This window comes from Acomys russatus, chromosome 25 (genome assembly GCF_903995435.1).
Source record: "Acomys russatus chromosome 25, mAcoRus1.1, whole genome shotgun sequence".
Taxonomy (NCBI): domain Eukaryota; kingdom Metazoa; phylum Chordata; class Mammalia; order Rodentia; family Muridae; genus Acomys; species Acomys russatus.
In genome coordinates, this window is record NC_067161.1 from 39,582,641 (window position 1) to 39,599,638 (window position 16,998).

At 48.0% G+C, this 16,998-nt stretch overlaps 2 pseudogenes; both read left to right on the forward strand.

The window, feature by feature from the left end:
* Positions 1-8,241: 8,241 nt before the first annotated feature.
* LOC127208562 (olfactory receptor 2W3-like) lies at positions 8,242-9,226 on the forward strand (annotated as a pseudogene).
* Positions 9,227-10,108: 882 nt separating this feature from the next.
* Positions 10,109-10,485, forward strand: LOC127208593 (60S ribosomal protein L35a-like; annotated as a pseudogene).
* Positions 10,486-16,998: the final 6,513 nt, after the last annotated feature.

The window sequence follows — 16,998 nt, forward strand, 5'->3', positions numbered from 1 at the left end:
CCCTCTCATTTCCATTTTCATTCTGCTCCAGCTGCCTTGCCTGCCTGGTGGGTCTGCATCAAATCCAGAACTTTCCACCATAGGGCCTCTCCCGCTGTGGTTTCGGCTTACAATCCTTCTTTGCCAGTACTTCTTCATCTGTTTCCTTCTCGGTGACAAGCCCACTCAGAGGCCTCTCACTGAATACCTCCTCTCTCCACACCCCCAGAGCACAGCCCCCCCTTTCACCTGGCTTAAGGAGCCTCGCTTACCCCACATAGTACATGTCAGTATGTATCAGCTCCCAGCACACCATACCAAACTTTCATTATTTAATTACTAATTTATTTGTCCTTTTGTGATGTGGTCTAAACCTCATAAGGAAGAACAGGGTATTTATTGACACCAGTATATTCCCTAAGCACGTCCCAGGATCTCAGACTGGTTGGGTGTAGTTATGGCTGGATGCTTCTTTGTTAAATGAGCAAAGGATTAACTACCTGTTGCAAAATGCAATACAGAGATACTATTTGCAACTAGACAGTCACCATGCAATAAAGGTCAATGCCAAGTGCTGGAAGTGTCAAGTCTATTTTACATACAGGAAAAAAAAATCTAAGTAGAAAGTCAACTTTGGAGAAATACAAGATTCCAGTGATGGGATAACACTGTACCCACAGACATGGTTTCACTAAGCCTGTTGCAATTCGGGGTCCCTGCAATGGTGCAATGGCACTACTAAATTATGCATGTGTCGGATGTTTTACTGACTGACTTGGAATGCGGGGGAACCTCCTAGGAACTTAGATTAAAATGAGTCTGTAAAGAAATTGACACCTGGGGCAGGGGGACAGCTCTGTGCTTCATTGCTTGCCTTGAAAGTGTGAGGGCCAGACTTTGTATCCCTAGGACCCATGTAAATTGCAAGTGGGTGTGAAGCCCCTTGTAACTCCAGACAGGATCCCCAGACTAAGCTGATTAGCGAGACTGTCCATATCGGTTAGCTCTGGGTTTGATTTACGTTCCCTGTCTCAATTAAGTGGAAGAGTCATTGAAGGGATTTCCAACATCACCCTCATGCCTCCACATATGTGTGCCCATGCTCAGTGAACACCCATTCGCACGTGCCCCCCTTCTCTTACACACACACACACACACACACACACACACACACTCACAAATGGGAGGAAAAGAACAAAACTGGTTCCATCATGGTGTGTGGGCCTCTTTTCTGAGTCATAGGGCAGGACCACTCCCTGGTGGGATGTGTGGCATCTGCTCTCCTCCCCATCATCCGTATCCTGTTGTGCATCCTTCTCACTATACACTGGACTTTTCTTCTAGTCTGCAGTATTATCATTTCTACTTTCTCAAGTTTTTCTTACTTCCTTCACACTGCTCTGACAATTAGGAAACTCTCTATGAAGAATAGTTTAAAGTCAACCCCACCCATATCAGATTCCTTTGTCCTAAGCTATAACTCTCAGGTTGTGTCTATGAATATTGATACCTGTATGTCCAGCAGCCTAGATGATTTCTTTTCAGAACTAATTTCTTTTTTTTTTTCTTTTTCTTTCTTTCTTTCGGTTTTTGTTTGTTTGTTTGTTTGTTTTGTTTTTGTTTTTCGAGACAGGGTTTCCCTGTGTAGCCTTGGCTGTCCTGGACTTGCTTTGTAAACCAGGCTGGCCTTGAACTCACAGCGATCTGCCTGCCTCCACCTCGCGTGTGCTGGGATTAAAGGCATGAGCCACCACAGCCTGGCCAGAACTAATTTCATAATAGTTTTCTCTCCTCCAGCCCCTCTCCTGAATCAAGTCACAAATTTAATACATGAATTACCTAAATAGACCAGTTTTCACAGGGCACTGGAAAGATCCAGAATGAAGAACACTAGGGGAAGATGAGATGTAGCACTGACGCTACCCACTAGCCCATCTTCAAGTGGCAGCTCCTACTCCCAGCATCCCACAGGGCAGAGAAACTGTGTTAAAGTGTCTTCTCTCTGTTACCAGCCATGCGGCGTGTGGACTGGTGTTTGTTTCTCTACCTCTGTCACTCTTTTCTACTATGCATGGAGGAGGAAATGCTGTCGCCAGCCAGCACATGTGCAAATGCTCACCGAGGGACCCACCTCAGGGCTCACCTGGTGCGAGTGCTAGCAGGGACTAGTCCTAGTCTCTGTAGCTGTAACCACACATTTAGTAAAAATGCCTATACTGACATTTTGATGAATTCCTTAACCAGTGGCTCTAATCTCATCTGTTGGTTCTCCAGTATTACCTTGCTGACTTCAGGAACTCGGCCTCTACTAGTTTTTTTCTATTTATTTCTTTCCTGTAAGTTACTGCTGGTGATGCCAGTTTTCTCTCCACAGTAACATTAACAAGGTCACAGGTCTGTGGGGGGCATTCAGTGGCCTACACTTGCCTGGCCTAGAAGTCTTAGAGTCCCTTCATAGTACCACAGAGAAACAGTAAATATTTGTATATTCACAAAGAAATCAGGGAGCTCAAGACATTAGTTCAGTTTCCTAAACTAAAATGTAAACCCATATATGCCAGCATTTCCCAACTTACTAGTGAGAATAAAGAGATAACCAGCTAAGTTATTAGCTGAATCTTTCTGTTAAGCCATTTACTTATGACATTATTTCACTGTCTCAAAAATGGGCTCTTTCTTGACATAAAATTATTGGTTAAAGTTTTTGTTTATTTGTTTTTTTAATGACTGATTTTCACTGGATCTGGGTTTTTAAAAAGTGTGTGATCTTGTTCTAGGTCAATTGGACTAGTTATACCTCAAATAAATTTTTTAAGCACATAATTCTTGTGAGCAAGGGAAAGAGGAAAAATAACCCCTGTGTATTCTGTCTTTTGAGCAACAGACTTAGTGCCCAAATTTTGCTTGCGTGCCGTATTGCATTATTTTTCTATCAAGGGACAAATCCTCTTGGCCCTCGTTTTCTGTATATCTGGGGGGACTGGAACATTGGGATGGCACAGGACTACACTAAAGTGAATGTGCTAATGACCCTGGTGGGCTCCGAAGATTGCCCAGAGCCTGGGTCTACTGAGGGGATGCTGGCCCTACCTCCCTTGTGGATGCTGAGGAACCCAGACCCCCATGGAACTCTCTCCAGTCTCCTCTGGGGAGTTGCATCTTTGCAACAGTAGCTCTCCCCTCTGTAAACATCAGGACCCACCAGATGGAGGATGATGTCAAACCAGGGAGAGGCACCTTGATTTTCTCCACAGCTACTCTAGCTGCAGCAGCTGTGCGTGTTCTGTGTTCTGACCTAGATCACCTCTGCAGGGCCACGCCCTCTGCACTAAGGGGCGCAGTGGCAAGAGCCACATCCAGATAGGATGGTGAGCAGCTTCTGAGTCTGGGAGCCCATCTTGAGAGGTCTGCACTTCTCAGCTGGTTTGTTAAACAGACAGGCTGTGGGCTTAGCTCAGTGGGTCGAGTGCCCACCTAACTTGTGCCAGCTCCTGGGGGCTGGGGAAGGAGAATCACAGAGTCACTCAGAGGGCAGCGGCAGTGGCACAGGGGGCACACATTGTGTTGCCTATCTGGAAGAATGATGGGTCACTTTTACAGGACTGCATATAAAAAGTGCTAAATGGACACAAAATATGTGAACTTTTTGTTGTGTCTTAATATTGAAACTATAGTTGGTTGGGAAAAGAAAACTGATTTTTTGTCAGGTACAAAAAAAGAGAAATGAGATCTGAGATGTGAGTGCCAAACAGCAATAAAGTGTACATTGGCTCCTTATGGTCACTTATGCTGACTCAGGCCCCCCTGCTCTGAGAGCATAATCAGTACCTGTCACACTGTTGTTATAGTCAAGCTTGGAGGGTAGGGTGTGGAGGATGGAAGGCTGTGCCTGGCTCAGGGTACCCCAGCACAGGAAACTCTGCTGACTCATAGAAAGTTATCTAATTACTGTCACTGAAACACTTTGGGTCCCTTTTGTAGATCATTAGCCTTGTCTATAAAAGAATTTCAAGATGGACCAGAAAGAAAACTCAAGGACAATTTTATTTTATTGGATTTAAGAAGCCAAGGGCAGAAAAGCTGGAGATCTCAGTGGCTGCTGCCGGAAGAGACAAGGAAGGAGGGAGAGAAGGGAGGAGGGAAGGACAGAGGGACAAAGGGAGGGAGGGAAGGAAAGAGAGAGGGAAGGAGGGAGGGAGGGAGGGAGGGAGTGAGGGAGGGAAAGGAAGACATGCTGTTTGAGTTAGAGCTCAAGGAAGCAGCTTTCTTAGCAGTGGAGTCTCAGCAGTCTGAGTAAGGTTTGGTTCAAAGAGCAAGAATGGCTTTTAGCAAGCACCTGGGACAAAGACATAGAGGGAAAAAAAAAAAATCCAGTCTTTCGGAGTAGGCAGGCTTAGCAGTGAAGGCCTGTAAGCCGCTGTCCTGGAAGGGTCTGGAAGCACATCTCTCATTGAGAAGGACAACCACCTGTATTCTCCTGTCATGGCCTCCAGAGCAAGTGCTGTTTCCTTCCAGTATCTAGGCTCAGGCTTGTCTCCCTGAGGGTGAAATAAGGTTTGTCTCTTTGTCTTAGGAGGTCTCAGCTTGCTCTGACAAGGGAAATCCCCTGGTGTCTATAAGAAAGGGTGTTACCAACCACTAACTGGTTTACTCATTGACCGTGCTATTTGTCTCAGAGGAGGTCGCCGTGTAGTGTTCATGTCTCAGAGGGTCTCCAGATGTCAGAGGCACCCATGTCTGCATCAGAAAGGATCTCGTCAGCCATAGCTCATAACATGTTGGCCACGAAGCTGGTGTAGCGAGCATCATGCCTCCAATTGGTCTGGAAGAGCTGGCCTTGAACAGCCCTTTTAATCCGCGTCCTCTTTGTTTTTGCCTATTAAGTCCTATTAATAAGACTACACTGGCCCTGGCCAAGAGGGTACTTGTGCAGAGAGCTGAAATCCTGGACCGAACGCTAAGGTCCTGGGCACGGTGAGGGAAAGGATGCTCCTCAGAGTCTGATGCAGAGAGAGCAAGGGGGTGGACCCTTCCCAACATTCAGACAGCAAAGGTGCCCTGTACCTCTTAGATTCCCCTTTCTCAGAGAGAGGCCAGTGCTATCAGAAATGCCCCTTGGAGCTGCAGTGTAGAGTTTGGCGTTTCTGTCTTGATTTCAGGTCTTACGTTGTGCTTTAATATTGTTTTTGTTTTAGGGAGAGAGAGACAAAATTCTCATATCTGAGAAATCAATGGCTCAGTAGGATCAAACTTGAAATGGTTGCTTTACGCAAAATGCAGGGGTTCCGGTAATGAATGACTTCAGACCTCCCAGAGATGCAAACCCCAGGGGCATGACAGCCTGGGTTTTTTGTATTTTGTTGTGTTTTTTTTTTTTTTTTTAAAGAAGGCCAGTGAGCAACACCTTACGAGCTGAGGCCACAGGGAGCAACCAGTGTAAATGTTGTTAGACACGAACATAAAGGTCAAAGGTCGCCAAATCAAAGTCACCAGGTCTCCTGTGCCCGTCAAGAGAATGAATATTAGAAGGAAATCTGAACACAGGCTGTCTTAAAACTCAGAGCAAGCCCTTCACCGTGCTAGGACTTCTCAGTTCCCAAGTGCCCCTGACCTCCGCACCCCCCATCCCCCCCAAACCCCACCCCCCACCCACTGCTCAGGATTCCTAACTTAAACACTATAGAATCCTGCGGTGCCTTGAAGCACCACCCTGCCTCGCCCCCCTCACCCCATCGTTACCCTGACTGAGATTCCTCTCAGCTGTTTGCGCTTTCAAGCTTCTTTTGTCGTCCTTCATAGGCTCTTTGCTCTATGTTTAGGAGAAAGCAAAGGAGAGTTGAGGTTCTGATCACCGAGAAGATAGTGAGAAAGATAAAAAGATAGATTAACATTTTCTCACTCAAGTAGGGCTGGAGTGGTGGCCCTTCTGCCCTTGCAGTGGATCTGAGGATGGATTCCCAGCACCCACACCAGGAAGCTCACCAACCTCCTATAGCTCCAGCTCCAGTGGATCTGATCCTCCTTGCTGGAGACAGACACACACACACACACACACACACACACACACACAGAGAGAGAGAGAGAGAGAGAGAGAGAGAGAGGAGAGAGACGAGCGAGAGAGAGAGAGAGAGAGGTTTTATATATGTACTTTTCTTAAACTATAACAAATATCTAGAAGGATGCATTTGTACAGTGAGGTATGAAGTAAGAAAGTTCCAATTTAATCTTTTCTCAAAAAAAAAAAAAACTGGTAAGAAAAGCCTACAAAAATTTAAGACATGAAGAAATGACTTACAGGAAAACAAAAAATTTTTACAAACAAGCTCCATGTGGCACTGGTGCAGGACGTTGCAGGCCGCCTCAGCTTTCCTATATGCCAAAGAAACTAGGAAACGGAACTTGGTAGAGAAAGAAAATGGGCTTATGTATGCTTTGGCCAAGCCTAGGAGAGAAAGACCCTTCCTTTCTCTCTGCCTTTCCTGTAAGTTGTTACACTTTCATGGCAAACAGGAAGCAGAGGCCAGGGACTATGCGTGTGCTGCTTAGCTGTGTGGCCAACCGATCTTCTCCCAGCAGGACGGGAACCTGGGCCCCAGGCCTTCTCTCTCCATTTCTTGTTCTAGCTGCTGAGAAGACTCGGTGGGTAAAGGGACTTGCCGCCAAGCCTGACGGCCTGAATCTGATCCCCAAGGCCACGTGATGGAAGGGGAAAACTGATTCCTGAAAGCTGTCCTCTGACCTCCAAAGGTGAGCTAGCGCTCTCTCTCTCTCTCTCTCTCTCCTCTCTCCTCTCTCTCTCTCTCTCTCTCTCCTCTCTCTCTCCTCTCTCTCTCTCTCTCTCTCTCACACACACACACACACACACACATTGTAATTTAAAAACCTTACATTTGCATTCGACCTTTCTGGAAGCCATATTTCCCATATGTACCTTGGAGGAAAAACAAGCACATTAGCTGCTTAAGCAACAGGCCCAGAAAGAGGATTTACAAGCATGCACTTTCACTGAAACCTACTGTCTCCTACGCCATTTTTCTATCCAGAAATCCAAAATTCACCAAAAATAATAATCCAAAGGACAGAATGTGTCTTTGGAATGAAAGGCATCCCAAATAAATAATTAAGGTTAAGGGTTAAGGGTACCCACCACCTGCAGTGTTGAAAATCTGGGTAAAGCATTCGACTCCCATCTAAAATAACTATAGTAGCCTGCGGCTGTCCAGAGACATGCAGATGACAGTGACAGCTCTCTAGACAGTATTTTGAGTGTCTCTGTATTGCAGAGTGGAAAAATGTATGAGTAACTTTCAGATGCCACACAATACTGGGTGATGGTTAGGTGTTGAGCTGGCTGACAGATGTTGAACTGGGTGACTGGTAGGTGTTGAACTGGGTGACCGGTAGGTGTTGAACTGGGTGACGGGTAGGTGTTGAACTGGAGTGGTTTTGGGGTGGATTCTCTGAGCCTCTCAGCTCACAGCGATAGCAGCAAGGATCACTGAGAACCCCTGGAGCAGAGCCGTGGACCACAGTTCGCCTGACACAAATATGGCACAGTGCTTCACGGCCACGTCTGTTTAGGTTCCTCTCTGCTGGACACAATACTCTAGGTGGTCTCTGTTCCTGTTAATTATTTCTAGTAGATTTCTTTATAATTTTGCAGTAGATTATAAAGTGCATAATGTCTACATATGGTTTTGTACATTTATAACATACCAAACTTAAATTTTTAAAAGATATTTCCAGGTAACACCATTCTGTCCTTGAGTTATCAAATTATCAAAAATCTTTAGAAAAAAGATCCAGCATATTTATTCTAAAAAACATCTGTGTATCAGTGAACCCAGCTGAGTTCAGACGGGTGGTGTCCAAGTGTCCAGTCAGCTGTGTCGGGCATCTTCAAACACTACTGGTTGGTTATTTGGGGCTGTATTTTGTGTTCTTTGCCTTTGGATGGGAGCTTGAGATTGTGGGTCTCAAGGGTAGCAAAAGCTGGGCCACAGCATACAGTGCGTCTCTCACGTCATGGAATTAGAGTCAGGACTAGAGTGAATGAGGGTGACACACTGAGTGACTGCTGGCTTCAGAACCAATTCGTCCTTGTTTCTCCCCATGACAAATGCCTTGCCACACACATGACTTGGCTTCCTTGTCCGTCAGTATTATCTATAGCATTGTTATAACTAAATGAGTAATAAGTGACAGGAGCACTGTCCACTCTGATCACTGTCAGTATTGATGTCCTCCTCAGGTACAGTAGAGATGGACGCAGCCAACGACAGCACTTTCAGCCACTTCATCCTGGTAGGCTTTCTCTGACCGGCCCCAGCTGGAGAGCGTCCTCTTCGCGATCATCCTGCCCGCCTACCTCCTGACCCTGCTGGGCAACAGCACCATCATCCTAGTGTCGAGGCTGGACCCGCACCTGCACACCCCCATGTACTTCTTCCTCACACACCTGTCCTTCCTGGACCTCAGCTTCACCAGTAGCTCCATCCCACAGCTGCTCTACAACCTCAGTGGGCAGGACAAGACCATCAGCTATGTGGGCTGTGCACTGCAGCTGGTCCTGTTCCTGGGCCTGGGTGGTGTAGAGTGCCTCCTGCTGGCCGTCATGGCCTATGACCGCTATGTGGCTGTCTGCAAGCCCCTGCACTACATGGTGGTCATGAGTCCCAGGCTCTGCGTGGCTCTGGTCTCAGTGGCTTGGAGCTGTGGGGTCGCCAATTCCTTGGCCATGTCTCCGGTGACCCTCAGCTTACCCCGTTGCGGGCGCCGCAGGGTGGACCACTTCCTCTGCGAGATGCCGGCCCTCATCAGGATGGCCTGTGTCAACACCGCAGCAGTGGAAGGTACCGTCTTTGTCCTGGCGATAGGCATCGTGCTGTCGCCCCTGGTGTTCATCTTGGTTTCCTATGGCTACATAGTGGGAGCGGTGCTGCGAATCCGCTCCGCTGCAGGGCGGCAAAAGGCCTTCAACACCTGCGGCTCGCACCTCACTGTGGTCTCGCTTTTCTACGGAAATATCATCTACATGTACATGCAGCCGGGAAACAGCTCCTCTCAGGACCAGGGCAAGTTCCTCACCCTATTCTACAACATTGTCACCCCTCTCCTCAACCCTCTCATCTACACGCTCAGGAACAAGGAGGTGAAGGGGGCGCTCAGAAGGCTGCTGTTCGGCAGCAGAGGGACGGGGGAAGGAAGGCCTGGTTCCAGACAGGCCAGGGGGAAGCTGTCCTGGTGAGGATAGCAGTGAAAACTGTGGCAGAAAGCAAGCTCCCAGGCAAGCATTTTAATGAGAGTGAAAGAGGCTGAGAAAACGTTCCACCGTGATTAGGGGCAAAGCTTCATTATTTCTCAGGCTTGATGTCATTTTGTTTATGAGAAAACTTTCACGTGTGGTAAATCCTTGTCAGGCTTTCCTATTTGTGATGGATTCTCAGTGTTTGTTTGAGGCTGGCCTAACTACTGTGATTCCCATGATGGGCTCAGAACTGAAGCCAAAACCCCAGCAGAATCTGCTCCCAACCCAAGATGCGGAAAGGCTTGCCTCATCACAGACAGCTGTGGTTCTATTGCCAAAAGTCCAGCATGAGAAGTAGAAGAGAATCTTCCCCACCACCACCCCACCCCCGGCAGCTTCCAGGGAAATCCAAGGAATTCCAGGGAATGCAGCTTTTCTTCCGAGATAAAGCTAGGAATACTGGGAAGTATCCACTGTGATGCTACACTGCCCCAGCTCCTCACCACGAGCCGCGTGTCACATACTGCCCTCGCTGGTCCTCTAGTCATGGCTGTGTGTCCAGGGAACAAGGAACACATCTCTCAGCAGCCCCTCTAATTGGAAGCTTCTTGGGCTACCCTTGAGCAAAGGAAGTGTACAGAAGAAAGGTAAGCCCCTCTTCATGAAGCGTTGCTTTGATCCATCTTCTAAATAATAGGCTTGGCTGCGATAACTTGCAACAGCCAGTGAAGGTAAGGAGAACAAGGAAAGAGCAACCCCACACTCCTGTGTAGCTGGTGGCAGAGGCATCAGCAGCTGGGAAATGTGTCATTTACTTTCAAAGCAACAGAGTGTTTAAGACTTGGGCGGCGGGCCCTCCCTTCCTCTTTCCGCCATCTTGGCGCCTGTGCAGGCCTGCTGGGAACAGGACTTTTAAAATGCAACTATGTCTGGGAGGCTGTGGTGCAAAGCCATTTTTGCTGACTACAAACGAGGTCTCCGGAACCAAAGAGAGCACACAGCTCTTCTTAAAATTGAAGGTGTTTTATGCCCGGGATGAAACGGAATTCTACTTAGGCAAGAGATGTGCTTACGTGTATAAGGCAAAAAACAGCACAGTGACTCCTGGAGGCAAACCGGACAAAACCAGAGTGATCCAGGGAAAAGTAACTCGGACCCATGGAAACAGTGGCATGGTTCGTGCCAAATTCTGAAGCAACCTTCCTGCGAATGCTATTGGACACAGAATCCGTGTGATGCTGTTCCCTTCTCAGATTTAAACTAATGAAAAGTAAATAATAAAAGTGGAAAAAAACACACAACTTGTCCTACTTAGCTGTAATTGTCTATTTGACACAGCCGGAAGTCATCTGAGGCTAGAGTCTTGACTGAGACTGAGAAATTGACTAGGGCAGATTAGCCTGTGGGCACATCATGAGCGATTGTCTGTTTGTAATTGGTTCAGGAGGACCAGCCTACCGTGGGCAGTACCGTTCCTTGGACAAGGAGTTCTGGGCTGTATACGGATGGATGGAAGCAGCTAAGCCGTAACCGTGAGTGAGCCAGTGGAGCGGCTCCCTTGGTGGTTTTTACACCAGGTTCCTATTTGAATTCCTGCCCTGATTCTCACAGCGATTGACTGTGACTTTCAGAATAAGCCAGAAGACCCTTTCCTTCTTTGAGGTGCTTTTGGGCAGAGTGTTTTAGCTCAGCACAGAAATAAAAATAGAGCCTGTGTAGATTGAATTAGACAGGCCCCCTGCCCTGACTCAGCTAATTGATTGTTGTAACTTTGAAACAGCCCGTCGTTTCCAAACCCCACCCCTCCCTCGGTGGGAAACGCCTTTCATCCCTCAGAGGTTCCAGGTGGGCTGGGGATGCAGCTCAGCTGCCGGAGCGCTTGCAGGAGGAGCAGGGGGGATAAATCTCTACTTCCAGCACTTGGGAAGTGAAGGGAGGAAATCAAAGTTCAAGGTCATCTCCTGACTCCATAGCAAGTTGCAAGTTAACCTCCACAAAAGAGGTAGGCTTTTCTCTGGGTCATTCTCGATCCCAGGGTCTTAAAGAGCCCCATGTACAAGAATTTAACCCATTCAAGCTGTGCTTTTATTTCACAAAATGGACAACAACTATGGCTGCCCGTGAGCATCATTGTCTCTCCACACCCGCTCCTGAGGTGGTCTGGGGGATGGGCGGGCAGGCCACCATCCCCTCCACTGTGGAAGGGCTTCATGGCTGCCAGGTTGTTTCTCTCGGGTAAATAGTTCAAGCCAGGAACTTCATGGCGATTGTTGTCATCGCAACACCACCATGAGGGGATTCCCGCTGCACGCAGGTGTCCAGCCCTGCATTTACTGCCTCATGGGCTCTAGGAGCAAGATGCACTGAGGGAAGAATCAAGCCCAGGCCTCAGCCAGCAGCAGCAGCAGCTGTAACATCTGCCTTACAGGTCTCCTCCACTCACAGAAAGGTGGCTGAGACGCGTGCGCGTGGTGTGTTGTGTGTGTGTGTGTGTAGTCAATTCCATATCTGGAGAAAAAAATCCCATGCCTCGTATTTAACCCAGAAAGCTTATAAATTCATTCTGCCTCCCATGGTTCCGAGGAGGGGCAGTGGACTGAAGAAAACTGAATCTGCAGGTCTCAGTCTGAGATGGAAGGTTGTACTAGCCGGGCACACTTTCCTTAGAGGTCTCAACTGGTATTTCCACAGAACCCTTTACGTAGTTAGAAACCCAAGCACAGCAATGATGACTAGCTGGGCCCATATAAGAAGGCCTTTCTGTCCTTAACAAGCAGGTGGAGATTCTGGCTGAACCAACAACAAGGACACCATACTAATCGTTCACTCACCTGAATTTCAAACTGGGTGGTCGGCCGCTGAATACGGAGATGTGAGGGGCAGGTGGAGGACAGGGTGAGGGCAGTGTGCGGGACAGGTGTGAGGGCAGGGTGAGGACAGGTGTGAGGGCAGGTGTGAGGACAGATGTGGCATGCTTTGATGGGATACTAAATACAAGCACCAGCCAGTTGTTACTTACTAGCTGCCTAATGGGATTCAGTGGCAAATAATTTTTTAAAAACATTTTTAGGTTTTATTTATTTTATATTATATGTGTGAGTACTATGCCTGCATGGCTATCCATGTACCACATTTCATTGCAGTACCCACAGAGGCCAGAAGAGGGTGCCAGGCACCCCAGAAATAGAGTCAGGAACAGTTGTGAGCCATGCGGGTGCTGGGAACAGAACCTGGTTCTGTTCTGTAAGTGCTCTTTAACCACTGGGGAATCTCCCCATTCCCAAGTGGAAAATAATTTTTATTTCAATTAATCATACCAAAAAGAACTGGAATGGAAGTATTTAGACTCAGAAGCCTAGGAGGGGCTTTAACAGAAGAGGGTTGCGTTCAAAACAGCCAATGCTGCCACATGGCGGAAGCAGAGGGTGACAAGCTCAGTAAGTCAAGTTGCTTGCCTCCAACGGATTGATGCCTGACTTCACTGCCGGCACCCACCAAACTGTCCTCTGATCTCTGTGTGTGTCCCCCAATTAAATAAATAATATTTTAAAAAAATAAAAATGAGGCCAGAAATCACTGCTACCTTATCCCAAGGAAATGAGAGCTTAGGCACTGTAGTGACCTGTCAGCAACGGTGCCTCTTCTCACTGATGGCTGTTGTCTGTGGAATCCTGTGGCCTTTCACAGTCTTCATTCCCTCACAGGTTTGAGTCTGAGGGACGTGCAAATAACAAAGAGAGAACCACCGCAGTCTAGGTATATCATGAGCTTCTAGCAAACTAGGAATATGCTCAGGCTGCAGGCCTGAGGAAGGGCAGGGAGGGGGGCCGCAGAGGGGGCGCAGGCGGGGTCGGGGCGGTTTCTTTTAAAGCAAAAAGCAAAAAGGCCTGTGCGGGAAGGAAGGGCAGTTCTTATCTGGACTGGCCAGCACCAGATAGACTCATTTTTTAAAAAGGCGGGAGTCGGCAGGATGTGATTAGGACCAAGGTCTCAGCAACGCGTGGAGTCAGCAACAGCAATCTGTCTTGGGACTGAGAACATCTGTCTGTCCTTGGCTAATGGGTGGTCTCTTTGGTCTGCTGGTTTTTACGGTTTTTCTCAGAACTGAAGACCTGTGTGCCAACGTGGAGGACAGGCCTAAGATGGAGTCAGGCTAGCTAACCCTTTCAATAGGACCATAGTCCACAGGTCACATAATTAAGGGAGTGCCAGCAACTCATCCAGCTTTCATAAGAGGGTCTCGATGCCAGCAGCTCCCCAGGCAGTGTGTAAGGTCCTGCTGCAGGGCGTGGTTGGCATGCCCTGCCCTCTCTAGGGCGGGGGCTTCCCTCACCCAGAGACTCGCTATATAAACCAGACATTTTGCCACTCCCTCCCTCCCCCTTTACCACCTTTGCTGCCCTTGTCCTTTCCCCACCTCCCTGCCCTCTCTCCTTCCCTTCCACGCACCCCAGTGCGCGCTTCCCTTCTCCTACCCCTCCAGCGCCGCTTCCAATAAAACCTGCATTTATACATTATAGCTTCATCGCCAATTAGCTCATTCCGCTTTATTAATCAATTACAGTGACAGGTTCTTGTCTGGGCCACGCTTGTCAGCACAGGCAGGGACTAAGACATATCTACAATGACACTGGCAGCTATGTGTGTTTGGTGGGGGGGGGTGGGGGGGGCGTGGTTACCTTCATCTTTTAGGAATCTCATGCCAGGTAAAAACAGCGGCTTGTTTTTCGCAAAGAAGGAGAATTTAGGATAAGTCACGAGGAGGTGGAGTTGGTTTTATCAGAATATTTAGACTTTCAGTGTGAGGGTTAAAGGAAGTATGACGCTAAGACACATAGGTCTGACCTCTGAGAGAGTCACACTTCGTGTGTGTTACCCCGGTCCCACAGACTTTCACCTTCAAAGGCTTGTTCAGGAGCCTACCTGAGATCCCAGGGTAGGTCTGTTTATTTCCTATGCATACTAATATTTCTTTATTTTTCTGATATAATCATAGTATTCTAGCTGACCTAGCTTCTGTCCCTTCTGACAAGCCAGGCTTACCAATCGTTCTCAGTTAGCCAGAGGAAACGTAAGTGTCAGTGTTTAAAGCAAAGACAGAAAAGTTATTCAGTGTGGTCACACTGTGAAGAGCACTGGAGGCCCAGTGATGCCCAGTCCATCCTCAGCGTCCTGGCATGAAGGTTATAGCTTTTGAGAGGGCAAGCAAGAGGCATGCAGAGCTAGGCAGCCCGGTCAAGGTGTGGTTCTGCCCATCACTCACCCATCCTGTGGTGGTTCTGGCTCTCCCCTGCAGAGTGGCCGGAACAATTGTTAGAACTGTATGAAATATCTTCTAGGGACACAAGCACTCCTTCCGGCCAGCACGAAGCACAGCCTTTGCCTTCTCCAAGCATAGGATTCCTGGGGAAATTCTAATTTCTTTGCATTTATTGTCCCAGTAATCTGACAGCCAAAGTGATGGCCGTAAGTGTCTCTCTTTAGAATGTTTCACTCCTGCTAGGATGGTTTCAGTAGCATCCGGGAAATGAGTGTAAACCATTGTCCCTAAACCCTGCCATCACGCCCACCAAGGAAAGGGGGACAGCATGGATTATAGGTGCAGAAAGAAGCTCACTGTTTCGGTTGGCAAAATGGCTCAGAGGGTAAAAACACTTTCTGTCCAAGCCTGGGGACCTGAGATCAATTTCCAGAGCCCATTAAAAAAAATTCTAGTGTAGTAGCACACATCTGTAGCCCCAGAGTTCCTATGGCTAAAGAGGAGGCAGAGACAGAAGAACCATCCAGAAACTGATAGGCCAGCAAGCATAAAATGCGATGTGACAGAAGCAGCAAGGAACCCAACCTCACCAACGGAGAAGGTGATCCAGCCCCTGATCTCCACATAGCCACTGTGGTGTGTACTCACCTACATCCTATCTCTCTTACACACACACACACACACACATGAAAATAAAATAATAGTACTTTGTTTATTGTTTCAATTAAAATACCTAACACATTTAATTATGTTTCAGTGCACAAAGTCCAGTCTGCCGGGACCTGACTAGGTGTGGCAGGGTAATAGAGGTGGTGGTGACAATGATGGTGGCAGTAATAGTGATAGTGATGATAGTGGAATTGTTGGTGGTGGTGATGGTGCTGATAGTGATAATGTGATGGTGGTGATGATAGTGGTAATGGTGGTGGTGATGGTGATGGTGGTGATAGTGGTAAGGGTGATATTGGTGATGATGATGATGGTGGTAGTGGTGATGGTGGTGGTGGTGATGGTGGTGGTGGTGGTGATGATGATGGTGGTGGTGGTGGTGGTGGTGATGGTGGTGATGGTGGTGGTGATGGTGATGGTAGTGGTGATGGTGGTGGTGATGGTGGTCGTGGTGATGGTGGTGGTGGTGGCAATGGTGATGGTGGTGGTGGTGGTAATGGTGATGGTAGTGGTGATGGTGGTGGTGGTGGTGATGGTGGTGGTGGTGGTGATGGTGGTGGTAATGGCAGTGGTGGTGGTGGTGATGGTGGTGGTGGTGGTGATGGCGGCGGTGGTGGTGGTGATGATGGTAGTGGTCGTGGTGGTGATGATAGTGATGGTGGTGGTGATGGTGGTGGTGATGGTGATGGTGGTGGTGATGGTGATGATGGTGGCGGTGGTAGAATGCTGTGGCCCTGTAGGGAGGTGAGATCATCCTTCAGAGAGTGAGCACAGCGAAGTGTGAGCTGTGAATTGACTCCAGTCTCCAGGGAAGAACCATTAGCCCTGGGACTCATTACACTGTGTGCTTCTTCTCTATCAGGTAATTAGCGTGTTTTGTTTCCTGTGTGCCCCACTGCTGTCTGTCATACTAGGAGGAAAGAACAAATGTCTTAGTTTGAAAGCACAGGACCAGAAAACCGATGGTTTTAACTAATTTTTCTGGCAAATTTAAGATCCATTTTCATAAAATTATAAGGCTATTAAATTATTTCTTTGGTATCACAAACTCTGTTAAAGGTTAAGTTATGTTGCATAAACAAGTTACTAAACAAAGGTTAGTTTGCTCATTCAAATTTGCCTAGAGAACTTTCAGAGGTAAAACACTGACATATTAAAGTACTAGTGCATGTACCAACACTTCCAGATACAGAAGGAACCACATGCTCCAGTTCCCATGCTTAACATGGCCATGACCCATGCTCTTCCATAAGGTGTCAGTGGGTGGGCCTCGGGAATAGAAAAATCGGGATGAAGTGCAATGGAACGCCTGTATGGGATGGTGACCTTTCTGTGACTTGCCGTGACAAAATGCTGCTGAGAAAAGAAGGATTCTGTATTTGCAGGAACCGCTGCCTATCTTCTGTCTTATAAAGGAGCTCATAAAGTCATCTCTTATCAAGGAACAACTCTACGTTCTTCATGCTGAGCCACAGGCCAGGAGAGGAAAGGCATATAAAGACAAGAAGGACTAAATTGCTCCTGTCTGCCTCTGCGCCTCCCAGTTGGCACACCATGATCCAAGGGGAGTTGAAGGCCCGTCCCCCACCCTGAGGCCCCCACACTGCCTCTGGGTCTCACTGGGAGACTGTGGTTCTGGCGCCTTCCTCCTGACTGGCCTCTGCAGGAAGGTTATAGATCCCTGGGTGTAAACAGGGGAAGGGGACAGCTGGGGACCTCCTCTCTCCTGTGGGTATCTTCCTGATTTATGACTTTGGAGAGAATCACTCAGTTCATCAGCTTCAGGCTGGACACGGAGCAGGGGGACAGCAGGCGAGCAAGTGGCTTGCTGGAGTGAAAGTCT